The sequence below is a fragment of the Antedon mediterranea genome, chromosome 2, assembly GCF_964355755.1.
Source record: "Antedon mediterranea chromosome 2, ecAntMedi1.1, whole genome shotgun sequence".
NCBI classification, from domain to species: Eukaryota; Metazoa; Echinodermata; class Crinoidea; order Comatulida; family Antedonidae; genus Antedon; species Antedon mediterranea.
In genome coordinates, this window is record NC_092671.1 from 11,202,663 (window position 1) to 11,223,719 (window position 21,057).

At 33.9% G+C, this 21,057-nt stretch overlaps 1 protein-coding gene across 1 annotated transcript in view; it reads right to left on the reverse strand.

Annotated features, from left to right (window-relative positions):
- The window catches only part of LOC140040404 (coronin-2B-like), a 37,560-nt gene extending 26,382 nt beyond the window's left edge, over positions 1-11,178 (reverse strand). The window contains exon 1 of the mRNA XM_072086310.1: positions 11,092-11,178. The gene's annotated coding sequence lies outside the window, so the exon portion shown is untranslated. The remainder of the gene's footprint in view (positions 1-11,091) is intronic.
- Between the last annotated feature and the right edge of the window lie 9,879 nt (positions 11,179-21,057).

Sequence of the window (21,057 nt, forward strand, 5' to 3'; positions counted from 1 at the left end):
TAGTACATACAGTATACTGCATTTGACTTATGTACAGTACTACAGTACTCTCTTCTTCCACACCTAGCTTGCACTATATACTGCATTTGACTTCTGTACAGTACAACAGTACTCTCTTCTTCCACACCTAGCTAGTACACTATACTGCATTTGACTTCTGTACAGTACTACAGTACTCTCTTCTTCCACACCTAGCTAGTACACTATACTGCATTTGACTTCTGTACAGTACAACAGGGTCATTCCATCTCAGTTCACCCAAAAAAAATGGAATTTTAAACCCTACCTCTTCCAATTTTGATGAAATTTGGTATATGGGTGATTCATAGCAATTAAAGCCAAAATTTCAAATTTTAACTTTATTGGACCAACGGTTTTCAAGATATCGCAATTTCAATTTTCGGTTTTTACGCAAAAAAGCGCGCGGCCGCCACGTTTCAAAGAGCTGTATCTCTGGAACTATAGGTTCGATTTTAAAAACAAAGGTATTTTTGTAAAGGGGAGACCATAAGGAACCTAAATATACTAATTGTGTGTGTTTTATGTTAATTTTAAGTTGAATAAAACTTTGACATATATTTTGACCTTGAAATTGACCCCGTGGAACACGCCCGATTTGTTGGTGACTATCACGAAAAATGTAGCCCTACGTGTCAACTACAACATATAAAAAAATTGGAGGGGTTTTTTTCTTTGTTTCCATGAAATTACAATTTGAAGTTGACATACCTCTTCCTTTTAGTGTATTTTTGGTGTTGTTATACTTATACACAGTGTGAACACTAACTGTTAAGGTGTCTTATTGTTACGCTTTCTCATCAGGCCCACTTAAACAGTAGATATATTTTGATATGAGAAATACTGGGTAACTCAAATACTTTTCAAATCAATTTTGACACATAGTTTAGTGTCCTTACTATGTTATTATGCACATTAACATATGCATAATAAGTGATTGCAGAGAACATACAACAGTCACTGTATATGCCTTTTTAAAGGTTGCCATCCCCTATATAAAAACAAAACTACCAACCATGAAAAAAGTTCATTATTCACAGATGGATGTGGCGGCCAATACAAAAACAAATATAACTTTATTAACCTTTGCCACCACCAGGAAGATTTTGGTTTAGACGCCGAGTGGAATTTTTTCGCTACATCACATGGCAAGAGTGCGTTTGATGGCATAGGTGGAACAGTTAAGAGGCTTGTCACTAAGAGAAGCTTACAGCGTTTGACTGAATGTCATATTATCACATCTCTCAGTATGTTCGACTACTGTGTAATTTTTTATTTTTATTTTATGTCTTTAGGCAATGTGGCCAAGGATTATCAATGGTGAATTAATCACTGTCCTATCAGATAGGTGGTAATCCCCCTGATACAGGGGCTATTGTGTGAACCAGTTCACCGGGGTAACCCCCTACTCTTTTTCGAATAATGAACTGGGTTCTTTAAAGTACACACATGTTATAACTGTGTACACTGGACCTACGGTTTATAGTCCTTATCCGAGAAGACTTGTTCCACCACCAGAACGGAGCGAGTCGGCCTCGAACCCTTGCCGATGTTGTTGTTGGCTCTTTTAGGTACGGTAAACGGCGCCCCTGCCTTAACCGCTCGGCCATATGACTCGCTCATATGGACATTCCAGGCATCAACTTTTTTCATGTGGGAATAGATGAGGTATCTACTGTGGAAAAAGAAATAAAGCCGAGATTCAACCTCGCCCAGACCATCAAGGGTACATTACAATATCATCGCTTTGTTCCCGTTTCTCTGGCACAGATGCAGGTCTACAAACTTAGTACCCAGATAAACCCTCCGGATGTGGTAGTGATTCAAGAATCTTTCAGTGATGAAAATGAAATTGTTGCTGATACACAACCCACCATTATTAGAATTCAGAATTTTGTGTGCTGTAGTTATGATGGTGTCCCATGGATTGGTTTGGTGGTGGATGTCTCACTCTCAGAAGAGTTTGGGGATTTTCAAATTAAATTTATGCATCCTCATGGGTCAGCGAAAACCTTTTATTGGCCGTCCAAAGAAGACTGTTGTTGGATTCCTGAATCAAATGTACATTGTATTATAGCCTCTCCGTTTATAAAATCCTCTTCGACTAGGAATTACAGTATTTCCCAAAATGATCGCCACAACATTTCTAAATACTGTTTGAATTGTCCAGATGACAAGGAGTAAAGGCCAGACATAGACAATTGTAACATTATAATAATATTTAGTTTGTAAATAAAATTAATTTTGGAATACATCAAATTGACATTGAAGTAATGTATGGACAGACACCAAAAATACACTAAAAGGAAGATGTATGTCAACTTCAAATTGTAATTTCATGGAAACAAAGAAAAAAACCCCTCCAATTTTTTTATATGTTGTAGTTGACACGTAGGGCTACATTTTTCATGATAGTCACCAACAAAACGGGCGTGTTCCACGGGGGAAATTTCAAGGTCAAAATACATGTCAAAGTTTTATTCAACTTAAAATTAACATAAAACACACACAATTAGTATATTTAGATTCCTTATGGTCTCCCCTTTACAAAAATACCTTTGCTTTTAAAATCGAACCTATAGTTCCCGAGATACAGCTCTTTGAAACGTGGCGGACGCGCCCTTTTTTGCGTAAAAACCGAAAATTGAAATTGCGATATCTTGAAAACCGTTGGTCCAATAAAGTTAAAATTTGAAATTTTGGCTTTAATTGCTATGAATTACCCATATACCAAATTTCATCAAAATTGGAAGAGGTAGGGTTTAACTCATTGGGTGATCTGAGATGGAATGACCCAACAGTACTCTCTTCTTCCACACCTAGCTTGTACACTATACTGCATTTGGCTTATGTACAGTACTACAGTACTCTCTTCTTCCACACCTAGCTTGTACTATATACTGCATTTGACTTCTGTACAGTACAACAGTACTCTCTTCTTCCACACCTAGCTAGTACACTATACTGCATTTGACTTCTGTACAGTACTACAGTACTCTTTTCTTCCACACCTAGCTAGTACACTATACTGCATTTGACTTCTGTACAGTACTACAGTACTCTCTTCTTCCACACCTAGCTTGTACACTATACTGCATTTGGCTTATGTACAGTACTACAGTACTCTCTTCTTCCACACCTAGCTTGTACTAATACTGCATTTGACTTCTGTACAGTACTACAGTACTCTCTTCTTCCATACCTAGCTTGTACTATATACTGCATTTGACTTCTGTACAGTACAACAGTACTCTCTTCTTCCACACCTAGCTTGTAGTGTACTATATACTGTATTTGACTTCTGTACAGTACAACAGTACTCTCTTCTTCCACACCTAGCTTGTACTATATACTGCATTTGACTTCTGTACAGTACAACAGTACTCTCTTCTTCCACACCTAGCTTGTACTATATACTGCATTTGACTTCTGTACAGTACAACAGTACTCTCTTCTTCCACACCTAGCTTGTACTAAGACTGCATTTGACTTATGTACAGTACAACAGTACTCTCTTCTTCCACACCTAGCTTGTACTAATACTGCATTTGACTTCTGTACAGTACAACAGTACTCTCTTCTGCCACACCTAGCTTATACTATATACTGCATTTGACTTCTGTACAGTACAACAGTACTCTCTTCTTCCACACCTAGCTTGTACTATATACTGCATTTGACTTATGTACAGTACAACAGTACTCTCTTCTTCCACACCTAGCTTGTAGTGTACTGTATTTGACTTCTGTACAGTACAACAGTACTCTCTTCTTCCACACCTAGCTTGTACTATATACTGCATTTGACTTATGTACAGTACAACAGTACATCTTCTTCCACACCTAGCTTGTAGTGTACTATATACTGTATTTGACTTCTGTACAGTACAACAGTACTCTCTTCTTCCACACCTAGCTTGTACTATATACTGCATTTGACTTCTGTACAGTACAACAGTACTCTCTTCTTCCACACCTAGCTTGTACTATATACTGCATTTGACTTATGTACAGTACAACAGTACTCTCTTCTGCCACACCTAGCTTGTACTATATACTGCATTTGACTTATGTACAGTACAACAGTACTCTCTTCTTCCACACCTAGCTTGTAGTGTACTATATACTGCATTTGACTTATGTACAGTACAACAGTACTCTCTTCTTCCCCACCTAGCTTGTACTATATACTGCATTTGACTTCTGTACAGTACAACAGTACTCTCTTCTTCCACACCTAGCTTGTACTATATACTGTATTTGACTTATGTACAGTACAACAGTACTCTCTTCTTCCCCACCTAGCTTGTACTATATACTGCATTTGACTTATGTACAGTACAACAGTACTCTCTTCTTCCACACCTAGCTTGTACTATACTGCATTTGACTTCTGTACAGTACTTCAGTACTCTCTTCTTCCACACCTAGCTTGTACTATATACTGCATTTGACTTATGTACAGTACTACAGTACTCTCTTCTTCCACACCTAGCTTGTACAATATACTGCATTTGACTTCTGTACAGTACAACAGTACTCTCTTCTTCCACACCTAGCTTGTACAATATACTGCATTTGACTTATGTACAGTACAACAGTACTCTCTTCTGCCACACCTAGCTTGTACTATATACTGCATTTGACTTATGTACAGTACAACAGTACTCTCTTCTTCCCCACCTAGCTTGTACTATATACTGCATTTGACTTATGTACAGTACAACAGTACTCTCTTCTGCCACACCTAGCTTATACTATATACTGCATTTGACTTATGTACAGTACAACAGTACTCTCTTCTTCCACACCTAGCTTGTACTATATACTGCATTTGACTTATGTACAGTACAACAGTACTCTCTTCTTCCACACCTAGCTTGTAAAATATACTGCATTTGACTTCTGTACAGTACAACAGTACTCTCTTCTTCCACACCTAGCTTGTACAATATACTGCATTTGACTTATGTACAGTACAACAGTACTCTCTTCTGCCACACCTAGCTTGTACTATATACTGCATTTGACTTCCGTACAGTACAACAGTACTCTCTTCTTCCACACCTAGCTTGTACTATATACTGCATTTGACTTCTGTACAGTACAACAGTACTCTCTTCTTCCACACCTAGCTTGTACTATATACTGCATTTGACTTATTTACAGTACTTCAGTACTCTCTTCTTCCACACCTAGCTTGTACTATATACTGCATTTGACTTCTGTACAGTACAACAGTACTCTCTTCTTCCACACCTAGCTTGTACTATATACTGTATTTGACCATGGAGGTACCTCCATGATTTGACTTATGTACAGTACAACAGTACTCTCTTCTTCCACACCTAGCTTGTACAATATACTGCGTTTGACTTATCTACAGTACAACAGTACATCTTCTGCCACACCTAGCTTGTACTATATACTGCATTTGACTTCTGTACAGTAAACAGTACTCTCTTCTTCCACACTTAGCTTGTACTATATACTGCATTTGACTTATGTACAGTACAACAGTACTCTCTTCTTCCACACCTAGCTAGTACACTATACTGCGTTTTTCATTTGTTTACAAATGATGCCATACAATTTACTCATTTTTTGCAGATGTTTACAACTGTTAATTGGATGACTAACACGGTGGCGGCATAATGTAGGCTGCTTATGTTTGGTAAGACGAGTTTTGTACAGAGATGGATTGCAATTAATAAAGCAAACTATACATGGCTTTAGCAGTCTTTTTTTGTTGTCTTTAGGAAGGACTATTGCTATATCATGTAGTGGTCACTACAGTACAAATCCTCACATTTAAAATAAATGTGTTAAGCCAAAAAAATTGACCACTCCTTAATTATTATAATGTTGTTTGAAATGATGAGAATACAGTATGTTATACACAAGGCAGTATGGTAGACATCATGTGCGAGTAATCTGGCTAATCAATAATCTTGAAACCAATAATCAATCACATCAATCATGGATTAAAGAATAGAAGGATATGCATCGACGTGGGATCAAGGGTTCCTTGACTCTCGCCGACAGACCGCGGACCGCCCACAATGTTATCAGTTTAATTAACCGCATGGTAACAACGAAACGGTCGCGTGCCTAATATATTGTTTACTGCACAAGTGCAACGACATATAACCTTGTTGGCTACACTTCTTTCGCGCGTTCTTTGGTGGTGGCATGATGTTTTAGCGCTAGCAACAATGGCGACGAACAATTTATACGACGACGAATTTAGTTATAACCCCCGTTATAACCTTTCTGATGAGGAATTGTAGATGCTATTATTGTAATTAGTATAGGTTTCTGCCGCGATTGATCTATGCTAATGTTTTTATGACATTAAAGTAGCATTTTATGACCTGTAGTAGCCCTACATCTGAGACAATAACTATTTTTGCTGTCTCAGCCTACATGTAAAATTACAAAATCAGCAAGGATACTTGGCCTAGGCCTTCTAGGCTTACAAGTAAACCATATGATTTGCCGACATTGATACTGCCTAGGTAGGCCTAGGCTAATCTTAAGTGTAGTAGATACAACGTGTAATCATGATCTATATACTCACCGTTGTCTTACTTCTTCTGTGAATAATAATAGGTACTTCGTCTGTTCGTGATTAAGTTTGCCCTGCGTGTACTTTTCAAAACGACCGCTAGGTAACGAATCGCAACTATACATAGCCAGCCAATCCCGGATCAGGGATTGCTGTTTTCATTCAATTAGACCCGGTGATTGGATGTGATGTGGATGACATAACCACTAGCCAATCACCAGGCACTACAATTTAAATATAATCACATCGATAATTAAGGAGATTTATGAAGAAACCACTGCTTAGCCATAATATTAAAAACACGATTGTTGTATGGGTGAACACCGGCCACGCTAACAACATACATGGTCAAATGCATAATTTAATATTCTATAGATTAACACAATTTTTAATGACAGAAGATGACCGGCAAATAATAATAATTCAAATATAAAAATTGCATATTTTATTAATATTACCAACTACTTAAAATTACCAGTCGTAAGAAAGTGAACTTTTCGTAGTCCGATTGTGATGAAACTAAAACAGAATTATTCAGCAATATATTTTTGTTGTCAATTACTCATCGACGCAGACATGTCAATAGAACATTCAGACTACGCATACGATTTCTACATGGTTACGTTTTGGTCTAAAAACAGTTGATTCGCAGCGTTTTACAGAGGGCCGCGGTTAGAGACACGGAGTTCAATGAGTGTGTTTGTTTGATTGGCAGCAGTGCTTTAGTATAGGCAAGCGCGTTGTAAAATCGTTTGATGTCACTGTCGATGCATATCCTTCTATTCTTTAATCCATGCATCAATCAATACTTTGAAATTGTTTGAACAGTGCAATAATTATCTGGAGGATTTTAATTCTCTTGGCAATGATACAATTAAGATTTGGAATAGAAAACACAGTTCATTGTTTCAAAAAATGAATACAAATTTATCAAAATGACTTAGAAGTGAAATTAGCCAAATTGATCTAATGAATATTCATGATTTCATAACTGGTGATTTATCCAGCGGCAAGATGATCATTAAGTGGATTATGGGTAAATTACCTGTTGTTCACTGACTTAGGTGAACTGTATTTTGTAAGGTAAACCATGTTTTAAAAAGTTAAATTTCTGCATGTCTAGGGTAATACTGTATATGTTTTAACATTAAGCCCGACCTCTATTCAAGCACAATTCAATCAAGGGACCAGTGTTGGATTCCAAAGGTGTCCCTTTAATAGTATAAGTTGAAAGGAATGGTCATTTTGGGCTTTTTTAGTCATTTGCATCAATAAGCATCATTTTTTTAAATGTTTATTTACTGCAGCCATAGCGTCAATATTCAAGATACATACATACTGTATAGTGTATAGATATACTCTTACAGACTGTGACAATAGAATATGCAGCTTCAACAATAACATTCATTTTTAAATCGCTGTCTGCAGCATCAATAGAATCTGATCTGCGTTGTCACTGATGTATCATTATTACAATAATAATCATTATATGCTTTCCATAATTTCCGTTTAGTAAAGGAGAATATGAATGCATAATGTGCATTGAAATAATAGGATTGAGTGCACGTGAGAAAAGAAACATACTTAATAATAAATCACATTTTTCAAATAGAGCAATAACATGTTGTTGTAATATTAGGAAATGTCTATATACTACATTGTTATATTTATATTTTTGTGAATGGAATAATTTTTGCCTTTGGCTACTTTTTGTATTTTGTGTATACCCAAATATTAAAATAACATTGTATGTTGTGTTGTGTCAACATGAACATTCCATTTATTCCAATATTTGTTATCAAATCTTTACTAAAATAGTATAATTATCAAGCACCATTTTTCTTTTTTTATTTAAATTAACTACAGAAATACCAGTATCTATCAGATGTGATTCATTTGTTATTGCATATCAAGACAGATACTATTTATACTGAATTTAAAATGGTCAGAATGTCCGGCTGTAAAATAGTTAACTGTAAACTGCAAAAAACAACATGTGATAATACAGCAGTACACCCATAGCTTTAATAGGATATGAATATTTCTACTCAGCATCAACTACAAACTTTATAAATCATTCATCCTCAAAGTCATATCCTGCCATACCCTCTTAGGCCTAGTAATTTACAGTCTGTAGTTTTGAAAAAATTAATATTGTATACTGTAGATCACAATTTAATTTGACAGAATCCCAGTTCTACAAACATGACCAATATGAGTCTATTGGTAACAGTTAACTAAATTTATAATTTCTCCCATTGTTTAGTTACATACACTTGAATGTTTGTAGAATGAATACACCTGAAATTGAATGTGAACGTGAAAATGAGCAAATTGATAGTATAGCATCAACAAAACAAACCCTCATCATCACAAAAGACAAATTTCTTTGTTTACTCTCAAAGTAGTATACTTTAAATCATATACTGTTGCCCACACACAAACTGTCATTACAATGATAGGGAGCTTTAGTAATTATTATAATTTTTAACTATTTTTTTTGTATACACGGTTTAGAAAAGTGAGTAAGGTGTTAAATTCAACAACACCCTACACACTTTAATGGATTTCTTTCAGAATAATATGCATGAATGAATATGTAATCATAATTATACTTTGAATTGGTTTACACATGATGAATACCATTGAACAAACAGTGCATTCAAAAGAAACAAATTTGGGAGATGTACCTTGTTTATACCCTTACAAAACCAACTGATAGTATACATTACAATAACTCTTTGAAATGAATTGTACAGTATTACGGCAAGAACATACACTGTTACAAACTAAATTATCAAATCAATAACTTTAAAATATATACCGTATATGATCAATGTGTTTTGGGAGTTTTTTGTTACCTCACTGTCCAGTTGGTATCTTTCGTTTATCCCCCCTCCACCCAACAACATTTTTGTTAAGTGAAAGAGATAATTTAGAGGGTTAAATTCAATTTATTTAGGGCTTAGTTATGTTGGTACCTCTAGAACTACAAACAGTATACACAGGTAATGAGGGTATTGGACATTGCTTCAGGTATGGATGATGCAGGGGGTTTTGGTTTGAGCTTGGGAATGATGTAATATAATTACTTTTTGATACCTGTATATATTTTATACCTTTGTGCTTTGTCAACTAAATACTGTATATTAAGGTAGGGCGCAATTTTTTTGTTCGTACATAAGTTGGGGACCGAACTACTTCCTAAATATAACTAAACCTACTGTAACCCTCTAAATAATCTCCCTTCCTATAAAGTAATAAAGAAGTTGCTCATGGGATTCGAACCCCATACATCGACATGTAAAGTCCGTAGTGTAATCCATTCATTCGACTAAACAGACGGCTCAACAGAAATTGCGTGCATTTATAGTGAATTGTTCTTACATCACACCTTATGGATATGAATATTCATGTTTATTTTGTTTTGTTTCATGAGGGGTTCCCAACTTATGTACGAAAAGAAAAATCGCAGGCAGAGCTATGGCAACAATACAGAAAATGAATTTAAACCAACAAATCCGTAGAGTTATTTATAAATTCAAAATTGTGACTAAACATAACAGTGTGACTGCAACCTCTCAATCAAAAGGTAAAGAGAACGTTAAGAAAACAGTTTGACAAAAGATTTTTTAACAATACACGGAAAATCCTCTGGAGAGAGTTTTTTTTAAATAAATAATTTTATACAAAAACATGTAGAGAATGCCTTTTGAAATCCTGTACTATAATAGTAGAAATAATTATTTTTAGAAAGAAGATAGAGTAACTGTGCTGTCATTAAAACCACACCTGAAACAAATTTAGTAGGCATAAATACATTTTTCACATTCAATTTGTGAGCACAATTTTAAAGCTAAGGTAATTCGATAATTTTTCAGGAATGCCGCTAGATAGCCTTTTGACCATAACATTTTTATTCATCCAAACAAAAATATTTATCACAACAAAAATAAACCAATTTCCAACTGACATGGTAAACCATTTGGGTCGCGTAAATAAGCGCAAATACAAACTGCACATAAACATAAACTAATTAAATAAATTAATAATTCTAATGTGGAACTGTAGTGTCTTGGTGTGATATACAACATTCCTCCTAAACGCATGATGTTAAATCTGCCTCCTGGCCACCATGCATGGAGCATGTGTGGCGTACTATGTGTTATGTGTGTCCAACTGGTTTTTGGTGTTCCATAGCATATAGACATTGTTTGTGGCCGACGATGTGGTATGGTGGCATGTGGCCGACCTGACCACACTCCAACGGCCTACAATTACGTTATCCTACTGACTGAGTACTTACTGTCTTGTCCTTGCAGATGAGATGTGAAAGTGATGTTGAAACCTAGCCAAGCCTACTATTACTAACTCTAGGTTACAGGTAGGCTAACTATAATAAGCCGGGCCTAGCTAGCTAGCTAGGGCCTAGCTAGGCCTATATACACATATGGTTTCGGTTGCCATTAAAATGAATCAAAAACTACGAAAAAGAAAATAACTTACCATACGTCTAAAAATAAATAATCAGGGATCAATTGTATATATCGATAATGGTATATACAAACTATATCTAATAACATGGAAAGTAAATTGATATACAATAAATCGAACCTTCTCAGTCAGTCCGTGTTTTTTGCATCCAAATCAAACTTTTCATGCTTGAATAGTTCAACCTCTCACCTCGTTATCCAGGGACTGCTAGAAATGAGGGCGCTACTAATTTTAAAGTCGAAATGAGAGGGTCAATAACTTTGCGTTCACAATCAACATAAAAAAATATGACATGAATTATAGTCGTATTAAAGTGAATAACTGATATCAATTGTAGTTAATCTATCAACCGATGGATACCACTGATATTAGAAAATATATTAACAAATAAATCCGTTGTCAAATGCAACACTTTGTATGCCTGTCTGTCAATCTGTTGTTTCGACACGAAAAGTCTCTCAATGTCATGACCACATCATTACTGACTCTCACAACCGAGCAAATATATATATATAAAAAAATATATTAAAAAAAACGGGGGGAAAAACTCCAAAAACAAACAAACGGGAAAACAAACCTAAATAACAAAAATTATCCAAAAAATTCCGATCAATTATTCCCTCCACTCATTTCCATGTCCATTGCTTACGGACCAATAAATAAATTGAATGGAATTGAATGGTCTACAGTAATTTTAATTTATTTTTATTTATTTCATACTCATCCAACAGCGAGCACAAACTCGCCTATTACAGGATCATGCTTATGAGTCTTATTTAAGGATTAGGGAGTGAAGTTGGAAAAGAGTTACAACCCTGGCACTAGGATTGAACCCTGGACCTTGGGATTGGAAGGCAAGCACGTTAACCACCAAGCTACAGCTCCACTACTACTAATGGAAACATTGTTAAAAATAATAATGCTATGTTCAACCAAATAATGTTCATACATTGGCAATGAATCTCAAAACTGCTAGTTGTAATTAGGAATAATTTGTACAGTACTTTACCATTCAGACTAGCAGTGACGTCATAATGTCTAAAATTGGCCACGGTATAATACTTCATGTTTTGTCTCATTAACACTTGTTATTTTCTTCATTATTTCATTTAATTTCATCGTACTAATAAACAATGCTTGATAGGTAATCTGAATGATTGTCATACAATATACAGGATCATTGGCGTCATCAACCTCATAATTCTATCATCGTTAGGACAGTGATTAATTTACTATTGGTAATCCTTGGCCACAGTGCCTGAAGACATAAAATAAAATAAAATAATAAAATAAACGTATACGTCATCAAACGTCATTCCCTTTATCTACTTAAAGACGATAATGGCACAAACTTTTCTAGCTTAAAGATTTAACAAAATGCAATTACTTAGCGCATAAACGAATTATACAATTATCATTATTATCAATTTACTAAAAAATAGAGTTGTTAATAGGCCTATAAAATAATGAAGGCTTACCGTACTATTTATAGGACAATATGGATTTATATTTTATATAAATTGCAACAGCATAAACGAATTATATTTGACTTATGCATTTATCAGGACATGCACCATACTCAATTATAGTTCTTTATCAATAATTTACATTGAGAACTTGGTCGGCGATAACAATAGGCCTACTGAAAAAAAACGAAATGGGTGACAGTGCGCCCCTCTGTATGCACCAGGATTCAAATAATAATTATCTTTGCGGGAATAGCATTTATCACGCATCATGTATTTTAAAGATAAAAATGAAACGAAAAACATTTATTATGATGTACTACATACAGTAGAATCCCTATAAAGCGTGGTTTCCACTAGCGACGCAAGGACGTAACGCAAGTGAATTGACCAATCGCAAGCGATGGCTTATTCGCTTGTTGTGATTGCTAACTTCTATAACTTCGCTTGTCATTGGTTAAAACGCTTGCGTTGCGTTTACGTCCTTGCGTTACGTTCTAATGGGAACCAAGCTTAAGAGAGACACTTGGATGTTCCCGTATACGCGGGGAGCGCCGGTATGGTGTCCCCTAAATAGGGAATTTCCGATGGAAGGGATTCTGCTTTCATTTTCTTTTCAAATTTTCATCCTTTTTCATATTTAGGTTATGGTGTTTTATTAATTTTGTAATATCACGAACTTGTGTAAAAACGATAAATGTTGATTGAACGAGTGAATACAAAAATAAATAGGTCTATTTTATAATAATCATTCTTATATATACGTATAATTATAGTTATAAGGCATACATTGCCAACCTACACGTGCAGACACGTACTATGTGCGTAGAATCAATTTAATTTCAACGATTTAATGGCCCACTTGATATAATACTTTCAGTGTAGGCCTAATTAAGTTCTTGATATTGTAACGAAAATCTGTTTCATATTGATGGATGATAGAAGAGTCTCGACAATTCTAGTGATTACAATACGCTGCTTCAATCAATTTCCCATTTCGTCGCACACAGATTTGATGATTGAATTTCAAGTTTTCTATCATAATGACAAATGTTAGATATTAGTTTTCACACTATACGTATAACGTATTGGTTATTTTTGCTTAGATTTTAGATCTTTTAGTTAGGTACCTATATAAGTACAGTTAGAACCCTTCCTTCGGGACACCTTCTAAGCAGAGGACATCACTATCAAGAGGACATGTGGTCAAGTCTATTCTGAGGGACAACGCTGTTTAAAGGGGACACTTTATTTGCACCTTAATAGAGACATCTTTTGGCCCCTTAATAGAGACATCTTTTGGCCCCTTAATAGTGGTTCTATAATGTACCACCACACTGAGTATCACTACCGATTCGTTCGTCTTCCAACTTTCAGATTTATATTGGTATAGTTACCAAACTTAGATTTATTTATTTATTTAACATCTTTATACATTATTACACAATCAGGTAACAAAGAAAACCTGTTTTGCATTGTGGTCCAACAAAAATAGAAAAAGAAATGTTTAGTTTTGTGAGAAAAAAAAATGAGATCGATATCTAGCTTTGAATGAAGCAATTGTTGGGGAATATTTAATTACAGCATCTGATTATAGAACGGTACGTTATACTCGGATCTTGTTGATTCACATTTTAAAATTTTCACAGAAGCTTTTCTGTTTTAAAATATAAACTATGAAGGTGTGCATGAATGGATAAGATGACGACGATCAATGTTTATCAAAGATCTTACCATGGAGTATACTCCATGATCTTACACAAATGTGTACTTTTTATGGAATACCCCGCAGCTTCTTAAAAGACGAGATTAAAGGATAATATTGATGTCTACACATTAATATGACACACACTGTGTTCGTTTTTCTCATATTTAATGCAAAATTATGCCTATAATGAATAATGTCGAGGATTAGCACAAAGGGCGGTTGTCAAGGCACGCAATACATTTTTTGTAAATATCGTATTTTTGGTTTTTATTTTCGTCAACAGTTTTATGTAATAGAATCGTAAGAAAGATTTTGCAGTATCTATAATTTTGTACAGTTATCATGGTAAATTCTGTGACACAGGAAACATGTGTTATAAAATCATAAACCACTTTAACATAACACATGTGATATTGTATTACACAATATTCCACGCTACTCTTAACATTATTATGCCAGAGATGAGATCAGACGGAATTGTGTGGATTACTAAAAGATGCAATGACACAGCGTCATTTACAAAGGAAAAGTTGATTCAACAGACTAAATTACGTATCTATGGAAACAGTAAACAGATAGAAAAATCTAAACTGTTAGGTAAATACACCGTGTTACGATATTGCACTTATGATGTCAATTGACCTCGCACTGCAATTAACGAAGACGGGTTGTAATGAACATTAAATGCAATACTTGATAGTGTAATTAAAACGAATAATTTAATGATAATGAGCGAATTAAATTCGACTTAATGATAGGCACAGGCCTAACAGCCATTTCATTTTTTTATTTTTACTGTATAATTTACCAATAATGTTAATGATTATTAGCAATTATATCCACAGAAGCATTGCTAAAACGCTGGTTAATTAAGACTACTAGAGGGTGAGCTCGCTTCGCTCGCTCCCCCTCTAGGAAGTGTAGACGATGGTTCTCAGAATGATAATGTTCTCCTTATACGTTTTCTGTCGGTTACCATTATTGAAAATGCTTGAAATTCGTAAAACTAAACTACTTTGTTTCACAGTGTTTTAGATGATTAATAACATTTAAAAGTATAGTTTTTATTGTTTGGTAGGGCCCTTTGGGGAGGCGGAGGTCATTTGAGGGAGGTGCTTATTCGAGGGATATATATGTTAAATTTTGTAGTTTTAATAATATGGTAACATTTATAATCAAATGAAATCCTCTAATAGATATAAAAAGTGGTAAAACTATGATTTTAACTGCTCCCTTGTGTATAAAATAGAGAAAATATTTGAAACCAGTTTGTTGCAAGGTGAACTTATTTAAACCCGGAAATTACTTTGACCGGGAAGAATTGAAATTGAGATGAAAATCTAATGTTGAAATCATACATTTTAAAAAAAAACTCTTTATAACATCTTCCTAAGATAGAAATATGGAACAATAGCGTCGATGTGAACACTAATGTTATCAAATCTACGTTTCGCGGTACATCTGAGATAGATAAGGTAGGTATCCAAGGCGGAGATTTGTACCGAAGTTTTTGCATTGTGCTCGCCTATGTCAGAATTAACCATAATTTATATATAGATAATAGGCCTACACGAACCAAAATAATGATTTTCGCAACTTGCATGCATAATAAAATATATAGTGATTGATGATAACAAAATAACACCAACTACTCGTTGTTTGGAAATTATAGATGAAAACATTTGATAAATGTGACTTAAAATGTCGTGCATTCGAATTGATAACATTTTTTTTTTTGCAGATTTTGATAAATTGCGTGCTCGATAAATATTGGTCTAGTGATCGATTGTTAATTTTATGTAAGGATTCGGTAAATGAAATTTTGATTGGCGTTTATTATGGCTGTCATTGGCAATAACACACACCATGTGACAAATTACTTGACCAGGATTTACAGTCAGGGAATCCAGTTAATCACAAATGCAAGCGCAATGTATCTCGCCGAATAAATTTTACCAAATCCCTCCAGTCAGAGAGAATTGGTCTCGTAATTGACTTACTCCTTCGAACCGTACTTTACTCCAGCACTTAGCGTTGAAATAACGGCACACACGAACGACGATTCAGTGACTCACTGCGAGTTTGTGAAATCAATAATTCAAGGTAGGTAGAATTTTGTTTGCGTTATAATCGTTTTTTTAAATGATTATTAATATCATCATCCTTTATCATAATTATCCTCTTCATCCAATCATCATCACATCATCATTAAAATTAGGCTTATATCATATATCGTATTTATCAAGGTCATCATCGTCACCGTCAGCACTATCATCATCCTTCCATCTTCATAAAAACATTCATCAATTTCCTTATCAACATCATCAGCACACCATCACAATAATTAGGCCTATATTTTGTATCGTATCTATCAAGGTCATTATCACCGTCAGCACTATCATCATCCTTCTATCTTCATGAAAACAGTCATCACTCTCCCTTATCATCATAACCATCATCTTCATCATAACATCATCGTCTTCATCATCACACCATTATCTTCATCATCCCACCATTATCTTCATCATCACATCATTATCTTCATTATCACACCATCATCTATCATCTTCATCATCACATCATCGTCTTCATCATCATCATCTTCATCATCACACCATCATCTTCATTATCATCACCCCATCATCTTCATCTTCAGATCATCATCTTCATCATTACACCATCATCATCATCTTCATTATCAGATCATCATCTTCATCATCACACCATCATCTTCATCATCATCACCCCATCATCATCACTCCATCATATTTATCATCATTACCTCATCATCTTCATCATCACACCATCGTCTTCATTATAATAATAATAATAATAATAATAATAATAATAATATCATCCTCATCTTTAGCCAGAACCATGCCATCGTTTTATCCATTACATGATTTGCGCGTCATTTTCTCACAATATTATAATATGAGCATGATTATAGACATACAGTATAAAATGTGAAATTGCTCAAATGACCATCCATATAAGTTACCTATCACCCCCGCTCTGGTTATGATCATTCTTCAACAATAAACTGTACTTTTAGAAAGATTTTTTTCCCCTTCTTGTTCTTCCAATTGATACTAATAATCCTGTTGTCAGTTAACATATATTGGTTTTAAATTGTACACAGTATAAACAAAATTATGTAAACTGGGCCTATATATTGATTGATATTAATAATATTCATCGCTGTCGTGCCGGGCCGGATGCAGTAAATTAGCGCTATCTTCCTTTCAATATGCTTGGATGAGTTTTGTTCATTAATTAAAAGACTTATTATAAGTGGATTATTTGATTCATTATATTCATTAATAAGCTCCGTTGACGTACCGTATAATTGGTTGTTTTAAAACAAGCGAACTAATTATTTGTTTTCTACTTAGATTCCTCTTTTAACGCAACCATTAACTGGGAAATAAAAAAATTGTTAATAAATTTGTCAATATTCAAAAGAAAAAAAAACACTAACTCATTTCTTATGTATGGCATGTTTAAATCTAGTACGGCGTAACACGTTAATTAAAAACACATTTTTGAGCGTCAGTATCGAACATCAAACTTTTAAACTTTTTTAAAGCTAGGATATGACTATATTTATATTAGCGACTGGATTAAAATAACTGAACATGTTCTGTATGGACACAGCCTTTAGGAACAAAACGGACAGGTTGTTTATTCATCTGTTCATTTATTTATTCATCCAATCAATACACGACAGACAGATATTTCAGATTTTGTTCACTTTTTATGAGTGGCACCCAACATGACAATAAAACAAACTGTATTTTCTCACGTACTCGTTCGCGAAACAGGTGTTGTTCCACATAAAAAACGTTATGTCTATATAGTTTCATTAATTAGTACATCTGCATCTACTCTTTCTAACATTTCCATGTTTTAGCAGCTAAGCATAAAGAACATCAATATCGTATTTAAATAATTACAATAATAATGAAGGTTCATATATAGCGCCATATCCGCAACAATGGCGATCATATTGTACTGTAGACGTAGATGTTAAACCTTTTCAACAACATTCTACTCTCCTAAAGTGTCCTCTCATGTCCGTGTTGCAAACTACGAAGCTATTTCTTCATGAAAGTGGCTGTGTGTGAGCTAGTACATTTCGACCCTTGTCTCGAAAGATGTACTAGATTCTTTAAAGTGCACACTACCATTTTGTGTACACTGACCTACCATGACCATGATGCGAGCCCCGAATCCCTTACATTACCTTATTAACCGCTCAGCCACTCCTTCAACTATTTTAACTTTGAAAAAAAATCTGCACGACGTTTTCTAAGTTTAAGTTTGTTTCGTATTTAGCTATGGTTACGGTTAAATTTATTACTTGCTATGGTATTCCAAAACCAAAAGATGAATGAATAATTAATAGTTATCAACAAGTAAAAATAAAGAAACAACAGAATTATCAACTAATTAAAATATAAACCCATATCGTTATTAGGATCAATTTTAGTAATTTATTTATTTATTTAATTTAAGACAAAAAAAAGAAGAAAAAATTTAACAACACCTTAAAGTAAATTGAAATTATAATTTTCATTTGAAGGAAGGTAATCCTCGGCGTTGGTTACATTCGTAAATTTGGAAACAATTCAATTCAATTCAATTCCAGAAACAGAACTCAGTTTTTATCCACAACAAAAGTTAATCAAATGTCACAAGTTCATTTCAGTCAAAAAAATCAATACAGTACTTTTGAATAAATAAAAAAAATTAATGACATTGAAAGAAAATGTTTTAGCTAAAAATAGAATATAGATTGTTTATTCTAATGAGGTTTGCCTTTATAGTGTTATCAGCAAAACTAGTAGAATTACTCATCAGAAATATAAAAAAACCCATCAAACTGAGAATGTTTCGTGTAACTATAAGTGTCAGTCTTAAGATTATCAAGATATCTTGTATGCCGTCGCCGATGATGCAACAAACCACGGCAACATTAGGCAAATCCTATTTTCTATTAATTTTTATAAAACGTGACTTACCTTGATATGTTCAATAAACGAAACATTTCATCATTAAAAAAAAAATAAAATAACAAACCTGGATTTCTATAGAAACATTACTGATTGGTAAAGTAATAATTTATCTGAGGAGGCGCAATTTAAAGTAATTTCCAAGATTAGTTTGCATCTAAACATCAATAATTTAATTTGAAATATTTATTAAGGAGAAATAGATTTTTTTTAAATTAAGATTTCTACTCAAATACAAACAAAAAAAAGTAAAGAAAAAGATTGGGAAGTCTGGAGAAGTATAAGATCAAAATAATAATACGATACATCTGTTTTGATAAAACGTTACAAGCTACAAATTAAAGTAATTTCGTTCAGCAAAAAATATCTACACAACCATTTCAAGCTGAAATTGCTATGAGATTTAATGTGTTTGATCAATACTTTGAAAAGTCTTTTTAGAAAATAGATTTATTGTTCATATGACTTGGGCCATTATTTATTTATTTAAAATTCTTTATACTCGATGTGTATTTGAAACTGTAAATCTTTTAAACAAATTGGAAATGTGTTGTATCTGAATTTCCACAACTTCGACGAGGACAAATTATCTTGAAAAGGTTAAATATTGAATCTGTTAGATAAGTTTCAGCTGTAATTGGTTACTAAGTACTATAGTAAAGTATCTGGCTTATTGATTAGAATTTTAATCGTCCAAAACACGCCACCTATCGACAATAAACTTTTTTTTGGAGGAATAAACCACGTAGCAGGTTTTGCATTACATTGTTCAAATGTACATAGTTACCAGTATAAAAGCTGGCCGTGCTTTATCGGCAAATTACTATAAGTTATATGATTCTAGATATCGAATCACACTTTGATTCATGTAATTTGAATGACGCCATACTATGAAAGTGTAGACAATTTACGACAAGACAATTTGAAACGGTTTGTCTGTTTGGAGATATGCGTGTTAAACGCAGTATCTGAATGTAATATAAAAACAGATTATAACGGTAATTGTTTACTCCATGAGATGGTTAACCAATTCTCAATATAATATAAATAAAAAGATAATAATATTCTATATAACGAAACAATACAAGAAAAGGCATGTACAAATATTACCTTAGTTGTTTGAAAACGATGCTCAAAAGCATTTGCAAGCTAACAATTGCAAATTAAAAGTAGCCCCTCATCTGATGAAAGAAAAGAAAAAAATAATAATCTTGAGCCGCATGGGAAAACTGGTTCTTTAATAAAGTGTATTACCGACGTCAAAATAAAAAAACAAATTTGAAATAAATAAAGTAGAGTACTATATTTTCTGGCAAATATAGAACAAGCACATTTCGAAATGAAAAATGATCGTTAAATCAAGCAAGATAACTAGTGCTATGTTAGCTATTCCAGACAAGGGGTGAATAAGATACATGGCTGTGATAAATTGTATCTGAAGTTTTATGTTTTAAAAATTGCCTATGAAGTTATATAGAATGACGTTGATCGATATTCAATCCGTATATAAATTGGAACTCACGGGTGATTTCTTCTAAATAGATCATATATGATGTAATATATGTCACTAAAATGTGTTATACCAAACAAAAATGCATGATATGGTATTAGTTTTATTTATATATTCATGTACTTTCTGCCTTTCCGTACTATTTCAAGTACAGTAATTTGCCAAATTACATATAATTTGCGTGAAATGAGATTTGTGTATTGGCATGGCTGCTACGACTTGAATACGAACATAATCATACGCACCGGAAATCATTCTCGGTTTTATTAGTACATTGAG